Source organism: Myotis yumanensis, unplaced genomic scaffold (genome assembly GCF_028538775.1).
Source record: "Myotis yumanensis isolate MYYU_CA2020_CCGP unplaced genomic scaffold, mMyoYum1.0.hap1 SCAF_7, whole genome shotgun sequence".
NCBI lineage: Eukaryota > Metazoa > Chordata > Mammalia > Chiroptera > Vespertilionidae > Myotis > Myotis yumanensis.
In genome coordinates, this window is record NW_027223758.1 from 31,985,417 (window position 1) to 31,995,848 (window position 10,432).

Here is a 10,432-nt window from a genome sequence, read left to right on the forward strand (position 1 = left end):
GCAATTTCTTTTGTGCCCTGTAAAGCAGGACTACTCCCTTCCCATTTTAAGTTGATATTTCAAACTGTTTAATATAAAATTTAGAGTTCAGTGGGCCACTTACGTTGAAAGCTACAATGTCTTTGTTTTAACAGGATGAAAACGGATTTGCTCAAAACTTCCATTGGGAAGTGGTGGACTCGCCTGTGGGGACTGTCAGAGATGCCAGCTGAACTCCAGCTCTGGGGTCTGAGAACCTGGCAGAGTTGTGGTGGAGCGATAATTGGATGGAGGAACGACCCAAATAAGTAATATAATGAAGCAAGCAGTGCAGTTGTCTGTGCAGGAGATGCAAACTTGAAGGTAAAATTCAAAATTGTATCTGTGTGAAATTCAAAATTCTACCTTTGGGAAACAGGCCATGGCAGACCAACATCTATCAGAACACCATTTCCGTTCCCATTCCCCACTCACCCTGTGCTCACATGCAGAGAATTTTATAAGGACAAGACCTAGAGGGATGAAGCATGTGATAATTTAGGTCACCGTCCATGCTTTAAAAAAAAAATATGCAGCTATAGTTGTGAATTGTTATGTTTTTCTGTAGAGTTCTGTCAGTTTTTACTCCACCTGTTTAGAATTTCTGTTTTGATTGCACAATGTTCAGAATTCTGTACTCCTGAAGGATTCATCTCTTTATCATTTTGAAATGAACTTCTTTATCCCTAATAATAATAATAATAATAATAATAAAAATATGCAGCCCTAGCTGGTTTGGCTCTGTGGATAGAGCATCTGCCTGAGGACTGAAGGGTCCCGGGTTCGATTCCTGTCAAGGGTTGTGGGCTTGGTCCCCAGTGTGGGGCATGCAGGAGGCAGCCAATCAATGATTCTTTCTCATCACTGATGTTTCTATCTCTCTCTCCCTCTCCCTTCCCCTCTGAAATCAATAAACATATATTTTTTTAAAACGCAGCAATAACTTTTACAAAATAGATATAAATTGTATTGTTATTTATATATTCGACACTTGAGGGGAATGATAAACTCCAACACCTTTGTTGAGATAAATTTTTCGGACAACAATTAATTTGTCACTAACTTCTGTATATAATTCAATTTCAAATTTATATTTATGCAAAAAAGGAGTATTTTATGTACTTTTTATATTTTAGCTTTTTGCTTGTTTCCTACTTATGAAGTTCTCGCAGATGTGGATAATAAACCCTGTAAAATAAATGTACTGTTACAAGACAATAGAATTTTCCCTAGCTGGTTTGGCTCAGTGGAAAGAGTTTTGGCCTGTGGACTGGTTCGATTCCGGTCAAGGGTACATGCCTGGACGTGTGCAGGAGGCAGCCAATCAATGGTTCTCTCTCATCATTGATGTTTCTATCTCTCTCCCTCTCCGAAATCAATAAAAATATATTTATTTTTTAAAAAACAAAGACAATAGAATTTGCTTTTACCTTATAGAAATTTTTGCAATATTTCTAAAGTCATTTAGTAAAGATGTCTATCCTCTTTCAAATGAACCATAAAGTAAAACAATCTAATCAATTTCTACAGGTCTTTCAAACCTTCAAGAAACTTTAAAGCAATATCTATGACATCATATCCATCATGAATTACATTTTTCTCTCAAATCTCTATATGTGCAACATTTCTGTCCAGTAAGAATTTTTTTTTAATATATTTTATTGATTTTTTATAGAGAGGAAGGGAGAGAGATAGAGAGCTAGAAACATCAATGGGAGAGAAACATCGATCAGCTGCCTCCTGCACATCTCCCACTGGGGATGTGCCCGCAACCCAGGTACATGCCCTCGACCGGAATCGAACCTGGGACCCCTCAATCTGCAGGCCGACGCTCTATCCACTGAGCCAAACCGGTTTTGGCCAGTAAGAATTTTTGATGAGATCAAGGCATTTTGGATAAACTCTCCTTTAGCATATAATAAATTGATAAGTTGTCATTGCCATATTCATATGTTATGTTTCCCAAGGTTATGCCTTTGTTGTACTCTTTTGACATTCATTACATTTGACTTACCTACTATTTTGTAAAGTTTGAACATCATTACTCATAAAATGTGTAAGATTTCATTTCAAACTCAATATCATGATTATCCCCCAACTGTTGACATTTGGATAAGAACTTTGCCACAACAATGTATTTTTAAGATATCTTTTACATGTATATTTACTGAAGTTTGATAAAGTTCAACTCTTGGTAAAATACATTATCCAGTGCATTATATTTTAAGACACCTTCCCCAAGCAGGAAATGCTCATGCTTCCTGAAGTTTCATCCTTCATAGAGACAGCCCAAATTCATTATATTTGTAAATTTTTTCTCTAATCTATATAACTGTGATATTTGTTCATTAATGAAGAATGGATTGAAACTTTCCCTATCTCTATGGCAAATGTCAGTTTTGATACTAGGAAGGATTCTTCCATGTTATGAAACTAAGGAACCATTTTGAAAGATTTCTTGACTTGATTACACTTATACTATGCTACTCAATATTGATCTCTACAGTTAAGCCTGAGGTAACTGAAAGCTTAACCCCATCTTTTTATCAAACCATTCCAGGCATTGGCTTCCAGCATAGATATGTGTTTTTAATACAGTGTTCGGCTTAGATTTGACGATCTTGACAAGGTAGATTATGTAGATTTACTGTCTGTAGTAATATCACCAACCAACCATGTTGCCACAAAAGAGCTTTCAACACAGGCTCCCATTTTCACATGAACTTTTTATCAAACTCAGAACTGTTGGAGAAAACCCAATTACAGATCAAAGTCAAGCATCCATGTTGTTCACGGGGAGTTTTGCTGCTTATAAAATTTACAAGGTAGTGAAATGGATAAAAGGAGTATTCACATGAATACTCCTTGGAGGCAGCCAATCAATGATTCTCTCTCATCATTGATGTTTCTATCTCTCTCCCTCTCCGAAATCAATAAAAATATATTTATTTTTTAAAATCACTGGAAATTTTTGACATGTGTCTCCCTGTACTATCGTTATAAAACATGCAAATTGTTATGTTATTAAAATCTTCACAATTATTGAAGGCTTCAAAAAACTGAAAAACATAAAAATTAGTTTGACCTGGTGAGTTAAATTCTATATCACAAAATCACAGACCATATATATATAGAGAGAGAGAGAGATTTTTTTTAGAGAAAGAGGAAGGGAGAGAGACATAAACCTCAATCAGCGGCCTCCTGCACGCCCCCTGCTGGGGAATGAGCTTGAAATCAGCATGTGCCCTGAACAGGAATCACACTGGTGACCTTCTGATGCATGGGTCAACGCTCAGTCAGAGAACCACAGTGGCCAGGCGAGACTATATTTTTTTAAGCACACATGGAACACATATTTAACACTGTCAACTAAAAAAAATCTGGGTTTATGTAAGGAGAGACTATACAAAAGATGATTTCAGTAGGGAGAATGCTCTGACCATGGGACTTAAAAGGGTCTCAAAGATCAGACAGAAAGGGCTTTTCTTTTTATAAAGAGTGGTTGACAAGGCTAGAAAGAACAGGGTGCCGGGGAGTGGATGAGCAGGTATCCTAACCCACCATTCTGAACACCTTTTACCCTGAGTTTGCCTAGTCTAGAAGGAGGAGTTGTTCCTAATTATACTGTTCAAGGATGAGCCACAGTTCAGGGATCTGGGGAGATAGAGAGAAGATTGATTAGGTGTGATTTAGTCATGTCACACCATTTTGTTCCAACTGATCAATGGAGACAACCAGTTCAGCTAATTATAAGATGAAAAATGGCGTTGGTAAGGTTTGTGCCTGGCTTTGTTCCAGCTAAGCAATGGTGTTGCCCACAATCCTATCTAAGTAATAATATAAGAAAGGGCATTTCTGTTTTCACCAACACAAAGCCTTGGGGGAACTTCTTTAACAGCTGCTGGGTGTCAGGATGAGAGTGCTCAGGTAGAGTTCAGTGCTGTCACTACCGATTATGACACCAAAAAGTTAAAAAATAACAAATACAAATATATTAGAATATTAAAAAACACTCAAATCCTATAATAACAATAAGAGATCAACCGAAAGACTTATATGCATGCATATGAGAATAAGTAATGGACACAAGACACTGGGGGGTGGGGGAAGCCAGGAAATGTGAAGGGGGAGAAAAAAGGAGATGTGTAATACTCATTGTAATACTTTAAGAAATAAAAAAAAAGAAACACCATCCCAGCATTATTAGAAAGATAAAAAACAATATATGAAGTTTTGACAGTGCCAGGTGCTTACTATCATATATAATAACTAGAGGCCCAGTGCTCAAAAATTTGTGCACTGGGGTGGGGGGGGTCCCTCAGCCCGGCCTATGCCCTCTTGCAGTCTGGGACTCCTCAGAGGATGTCCACCTGCTGGCTTAGGCCTGCTCCCTGGGGGATCGGGCCCAGCTGGCAGTCAGACATCCCTCTGGCAGCCCGGGAGCCCTCGGGGGATGTCCACTTGCCAGAGGGGAGGAGGCCTAAGTTGCAGTCGGACATCCTTAGCGTTGCTGAAAAGGGGGGAGAGGCTCCCACCACCACCGCTGTACTGGCAGCAGTCAGCCTGGCTTGTGGCTGAGCAGAGCTCCCCCTGTGGGAGCACACTGACCACCAGGGGGCAGCTCCTGCATTGAGTGTCTGCCCCGTGTTGGTCAGTGTGTGTCACAGTGACCAGTCATTCCCAGTCATTCTGCTGTTAGGGTCAGTTTGCCTATTACCCTTTTATTATATAGGAAGAGCCAATATGCAAATGGCTATCATGCCCTCACCCCACATGCGGTAATGGCTCAGACACTCAACACTGGGGAAAGAGGAATGGGGACCAGCCAGACACAAATGAACTTGAGAGGAATGGGTCCAATCAAGCTGCGGCTGGGACAAGGCACCCACCCTGTGGTCCTGGGTGCCAACAGCTGCACATGCACCTGCAGCCCAGTCTGGCAGAGGGACAAGCCGCACACCCGGCAATCCCAGGCACTAGCAGCTGGGCCTGCAGCCCTGGAGAGGGACAAGCCGCACGCCCTGTGGTCCTGGGTGCCAGCGGCTGCGCCTGCGCCTGCAGCCCAGCCTGGGAGAGGGACAAGCCAGCCCGCCCGGCAGTCCCGGGCGCTAGCAGCTGGGGCTGCAGCCCTGGAGAGGGACAAGCCACCTGCCCTGCAGTACTGGGCACCAGTGGCTGGGCTGCAGCCAGGGCGACGGACAAGCTGCCTACCCCGCGGTCCCAGGTGCCAGTGGTTGTGCCTACGCCTGTGGCCTGGGCGAGGGACAACCCGCATGCCCCGCAGTCCCTGGTGCCATGGGTTGTGCCTGTACCTGCAGCCCAGGAGAGGGACAAGCTGCCCTCCCCATAGTCCTGGGTGCCAGCGCCTGTGGCTGTGGCCTGGGAGAGGGACAAGCTGCCTGCCCTGCAGTCCTGGGTGCCTGCGGCTGTGGCCCAGGTGAAGCCGCCCACCCATGGTCCCCTGAGGCTGCAGCCAGCCCAGGTCCTGGGTGCCTGCTGATGGCCAGAGGGAGGGAATCCTGGGTCCTGGGTGCGGGGTGGGGCAGAGGTGGTTAGGGGCGATTAGGCCAGCAGGGGTGCAGTTAAGGGCGATCAGGAAGGCAGGCAGAGGTGGTTAGGGGCGATCAGGCAGGCTGGCAGGCAGGCGAGTGGTTAGGAGCCAGCAGTCCCGGATTGCAAGAAGCAATTGGACATCCCCTGAGGGGTCCTGGATTGGAAAGGGTGCAGGCCAGGTTGAGGGACTCCACCCTCCACCCGTGCATGAATTTCATGAACCGGGCCTCTAGTTAGTTATAATCACAATCATCTTCATTCTTTATTATGCTCCTTTTACAGCGCATTCCACCCTACCCCCGTGGTATTGGGTCCTCTGGGGAGGTCTCCACCTGGGCAGACAGTGAGCTTCAACACCAATTCCCATGACTTCACCCACAAGAATATGGCCCTGAAATTATTCCAAGATGGAAATGAGATTCCAGCCTCAAGACCACTGCAGACCCAGATGAAGACAGCCCTTTCTACAGCAAGCAACTCCAGCACAGCCAAACTGTCTGAGACCATCCGAGGTAGATGTCCCTCATACCCAGCTCAAACCCACACCTGGCCCCTGTCCTCCAAGGCTGCTCCCCCTGCTCTTTGCTTCAGGCCTGGAATCTAATTCCTGACAGTCAATCCTATTGCCAGGCACCTGGATGTGCCCATCACTCATCTCTGTTTAAGGCCAGTTCCCAGGTGAACATCTATCCCTATACTTGGTAGTTTCATCTACTTCACCAGTGACAACTCCAATAACAGCACCTACTATAAGCCAAGCTCCTATGTCCTTGGTGATTTCACTTGTTTTGCTATAGTTATTATGTTCTTCTATATGCTGGGGCTGTGCTTGGTGATTTCTCACATATCACCAGTCCTTCACCACCTACTTTCTGCAGGGACCTATGCTTACTGATTTCATTCATATGCAAAGAGATTGCTGAGTTCTGAGCACTTGCTGGTTACTTCGAAGTGTTCTGGGTTACTTTCAAATTCAAAGTAATTGCTGTGGTGGGGATGCTAAGTTATAGAACCCTCCTCTGTGATCTGTCTGTTCTATGAGGTAAGAGCTTCTGCCCTATATGGTTTCAGTTTTGCCCATCTTGGAGGTTACCTACCACACTTTCAGACAACATGGTGAAGCTCACCTGATCAGTAAAGAATCACCAGCACCTCCAGCTTCCCTGGTTGCAGAACGGAAATATGTACCAAACCTGTACAGCCTCGACCCATGTAGAGAAAAGGAAGGGACCATCAATTACAAGAGCTGGCTCCTGGTGAATTTGTCTACAGGGAGGATGTGATGCTCACTTGTCTGGTGGAGCATGATGAGCAGCAAGTGGTCACCAAAATCCTAGCCCTGGAGGCCTATGCTCACCAAAAGGACCAGCAGAGATGAACCCTCTGGTGAGGCCTCTACTCTAAATGAACTGCTTTTTACATTTTATCATTTTTAGTATTAAAAGTAGTAATTTACGCTTCTTATACAAGAGTCTCCAAATTTATAGATATGTTAGCATTTTGAATGAAGCTCCCTTTTTCCCATATTCCACACTCTAAGAGTCACCACTGGTAAGAGTTTCATAAATACCTTGATAGATCCTTGACACCATTTTACATTAAAGAAATAAAGAGGAAGCCCTAACCGGTTTGGCTCAGTGGATAGAGCGTCAGCCTTCAGACTGAAGGGTCCCAGGCTCGATTCCGGTCAAGGGCATGTACCTTGGGTGCGGGCACATCCTCAGTAGGGGGTGTCCAGGAGGCAGCTGATCGATGTTTCTTTCTCATCGATGTTTCTAACTCTCTATCCCTCTCCCTTCCTCTATGTAAAATCAATAAAAAAAAATTTTTTTTAAAGAAATAAAGAGAGAGATCATCCTGTTCAGTGCCTCGTGTTTCCTTCACCTAAGTCACTGTGTTCACTGTTCATATCATCCCTGCCCTTCTCCTTGCTCTTTTAATCTCTTCATGGTCCCTAATCCACCCTATACTTTCCCACCTGGACCAGACACACAGCTGTGAGTAGTCACAACATAGCCATTCTTGGTCCGCTATTTATGACAAAGAACCAGAAATAAACACAATTGTTCACTGAACATTCTTACGTGTACATTTCTGTTTTTCTGTGAATTCCTTTCCTGTCAAGCACCTTGTGGAATGTGGAATTTTATAGAAGGTATTCAGGGAGCAATGGAGGGGTTTTCACAAGACATTCTTGTCATAATAACACATGATTGGGCTAAGCTAATCAAGATAATATGAGAAAATATTCAAGATTTTACTGCCTACTTTATCTTATATAGCTTTGATTGTATTGAGTCTTACATTTACGTCTTTAATCCATTTAGTGTTCATACTTGTGTATGGTGTAAGGACATAGATTTGATGTTTTGCACAAATCTGTCCAATTTTCCAAACACCATTTATTGAATAGACTGTCTTTATTGCCTTGTATGTTTTGCCTCCCTTGTAAAATATTAATTGACCTAATAAGTGGGGATTGATTTCTGGGTTTTCTATTCTGTTCCAATGATCTATGTATGAGCTGATGCCAGTTCCATGCTGATTTTATTACTAACACCTTGTAGTATAGTTTGATATCATGTTGTGTGGTTCTGACAACTTTGCTCTTCTTTCTCAAGATTGCTGGAACTATTTGGGGTTATAATAAAACTGTGACTGGGAAGATCATTCCAACTGTCAAATCAGATGCCATTCTCATGTTTTCCAGCATTCAATATTCACATTCCAAAAGAGAGATTTCAGCATGAAATTGTAAGTTGTGAGGTCTCTTTTTCATTCAAAATATAATCCAAAATTTTCAACACTATCTGATGTTTCCCCCTATTACATAAATTCCAAACAAACTATCTGTAAGGATGATTTAGGATGGGGAGACTAGGGAGATGGTATAGTCATAACACCTCAAAAGAGAATGACTGTGATATCTATGTAGCTGGGAATGAAAAGAAATAAAGGAATTGGAGATAGGAAGGAAATGAAAAAAAGTATCATTTATATTACTAATTTCAGAGTCAGTATTGCATCCTGGAAAAAGATATCCTCTCTTTCCACATGCTGAATTCATTTCAGTTTTTCATCCTGGATCTTTTCCATCTGCTATTTAATACTACATCACTCCTATTGCAATGTTTTCCTTCTAATAATGGAGTATCTCTTACACAACTTGAATGTGCTATGTTTCTTCACTTCATATTATTGTAAAAAGACCATAATTTATGACATCACCAAGTTGTGACCTGAATAAATTGGCAAACACTGAATGTCTTTGGTGACATCAATAATAAACAATGAAAATAGTAACTAAAGGAATACTGACTTAGTTTTTATCTAATAGATGGTATGAAGTGTACCACATGAACTACAACTTCATATGCTCATTGTGACATTACTTCCATTTTCAAGATATTTCTGTACAATAATGATTTCAATGGAAGCCATTCCTCTGACCACAACATATAAGGAACATTTCATGAGCTAGCCTATCTAATAAGAGTAATATGCAAATTAACCCCCACTCCATCACTCCACAACAAAGATGGCGACGCCCATAGGGGCTGGGGCAGGACGCTGGTGACTTCACCCCGGTAATGTGAGCCCAGCAGGCAAGTGTGCCCGCAGGCAGCACTCAGCAGGGCCCACTTGGCCATCGCCACGGCGACCCGCGAGCAGGCAAGCGCGGCCGCAGACAGCACCCAGCAGGGCCTGCTTGGCTGTCGCCGTGGTGTGGAGCAGGCAGGCCCCGCAGAGAGCAGAGAACCACAGGGAGCGGGCCCAAGCCGTCAGTAGGACCTCCCCTGAGGGCTCCCAGATTAGAGAGGGTACAGGTCAAACTGAAGCCCACCCCCCCACCCCCATGCACAAATTTCATGCACCAGGCCTCTAGTGGAACAAATTAAATATATGGCATATTACATGAGACACAGAAATGTAAAAAGCATAGAACTGCTGTGAGAGAATCTGAGAAGTGTCATCAGATCAGGGAGAAAAATCAATGTAATGTAATGTAATAAAAGATGCTTCACATAATAAATCTATAAGGTTTGTTAGTAAATCAGCAAATGTTTCTAAATAACCAATTTTAATCCATTATTTCCCTTTTCTTCTGAAGATATGAATACATACATTCACAAACTTCCTCATTACTCCTAAATACATTTTTGTTACTATATTTACATACTGCATTTAGTGCAAAACAAAATGTGTACAGCTGTTATAAAAACTCAGAAAAAGGCCATGCTATTCATATATGTATAAACATATACATGTATATGTATACATTATATATATAAAATGTTGTGATGATGCAGAAATCCAAAAATCAGGCTTCTCAACATATTCTTTTCGATATTTGTTAAATTAGCATTTGTTAAGGAAACCCCCCTGGTACTGGATGGTGTCCAGCAGTTTCCCAAAAGACCACAGATAAACTGGAAATAAAAGTTTATAACTTACGGAGGAAGTACACAGCACGCCTGCAGGGACTAACACAGGGCAAGACAGGATGCAGGAAGAGAGTGGCAGTACACACAGTGTTGGTCTGTATTAGGATCACTATGTGGAGTGCCTTGGGGTTCTCGAGCTAGGTCCAGATTGTTCAACTCAAAGCATAATCAGCAAGGTTTGGCTAGCTCTTCAGAAACCTTACATAAGGAGCATACAAATCGAAGGCCCTGAGGTGCACAAAAGACTATTGTTCACAAGGACTGCTCGAGAAGTCATATCAAAAACTTACATTCACTTATGACACTGTAAGCTGGTGTCTGTGTGCATTAGGGATTCAAGGGAGTTCAGTTCAAAATGTTTTAGCTACACAAAATAAATGACAACGCTGAAACACCACACACTTTTATTTTTAAAA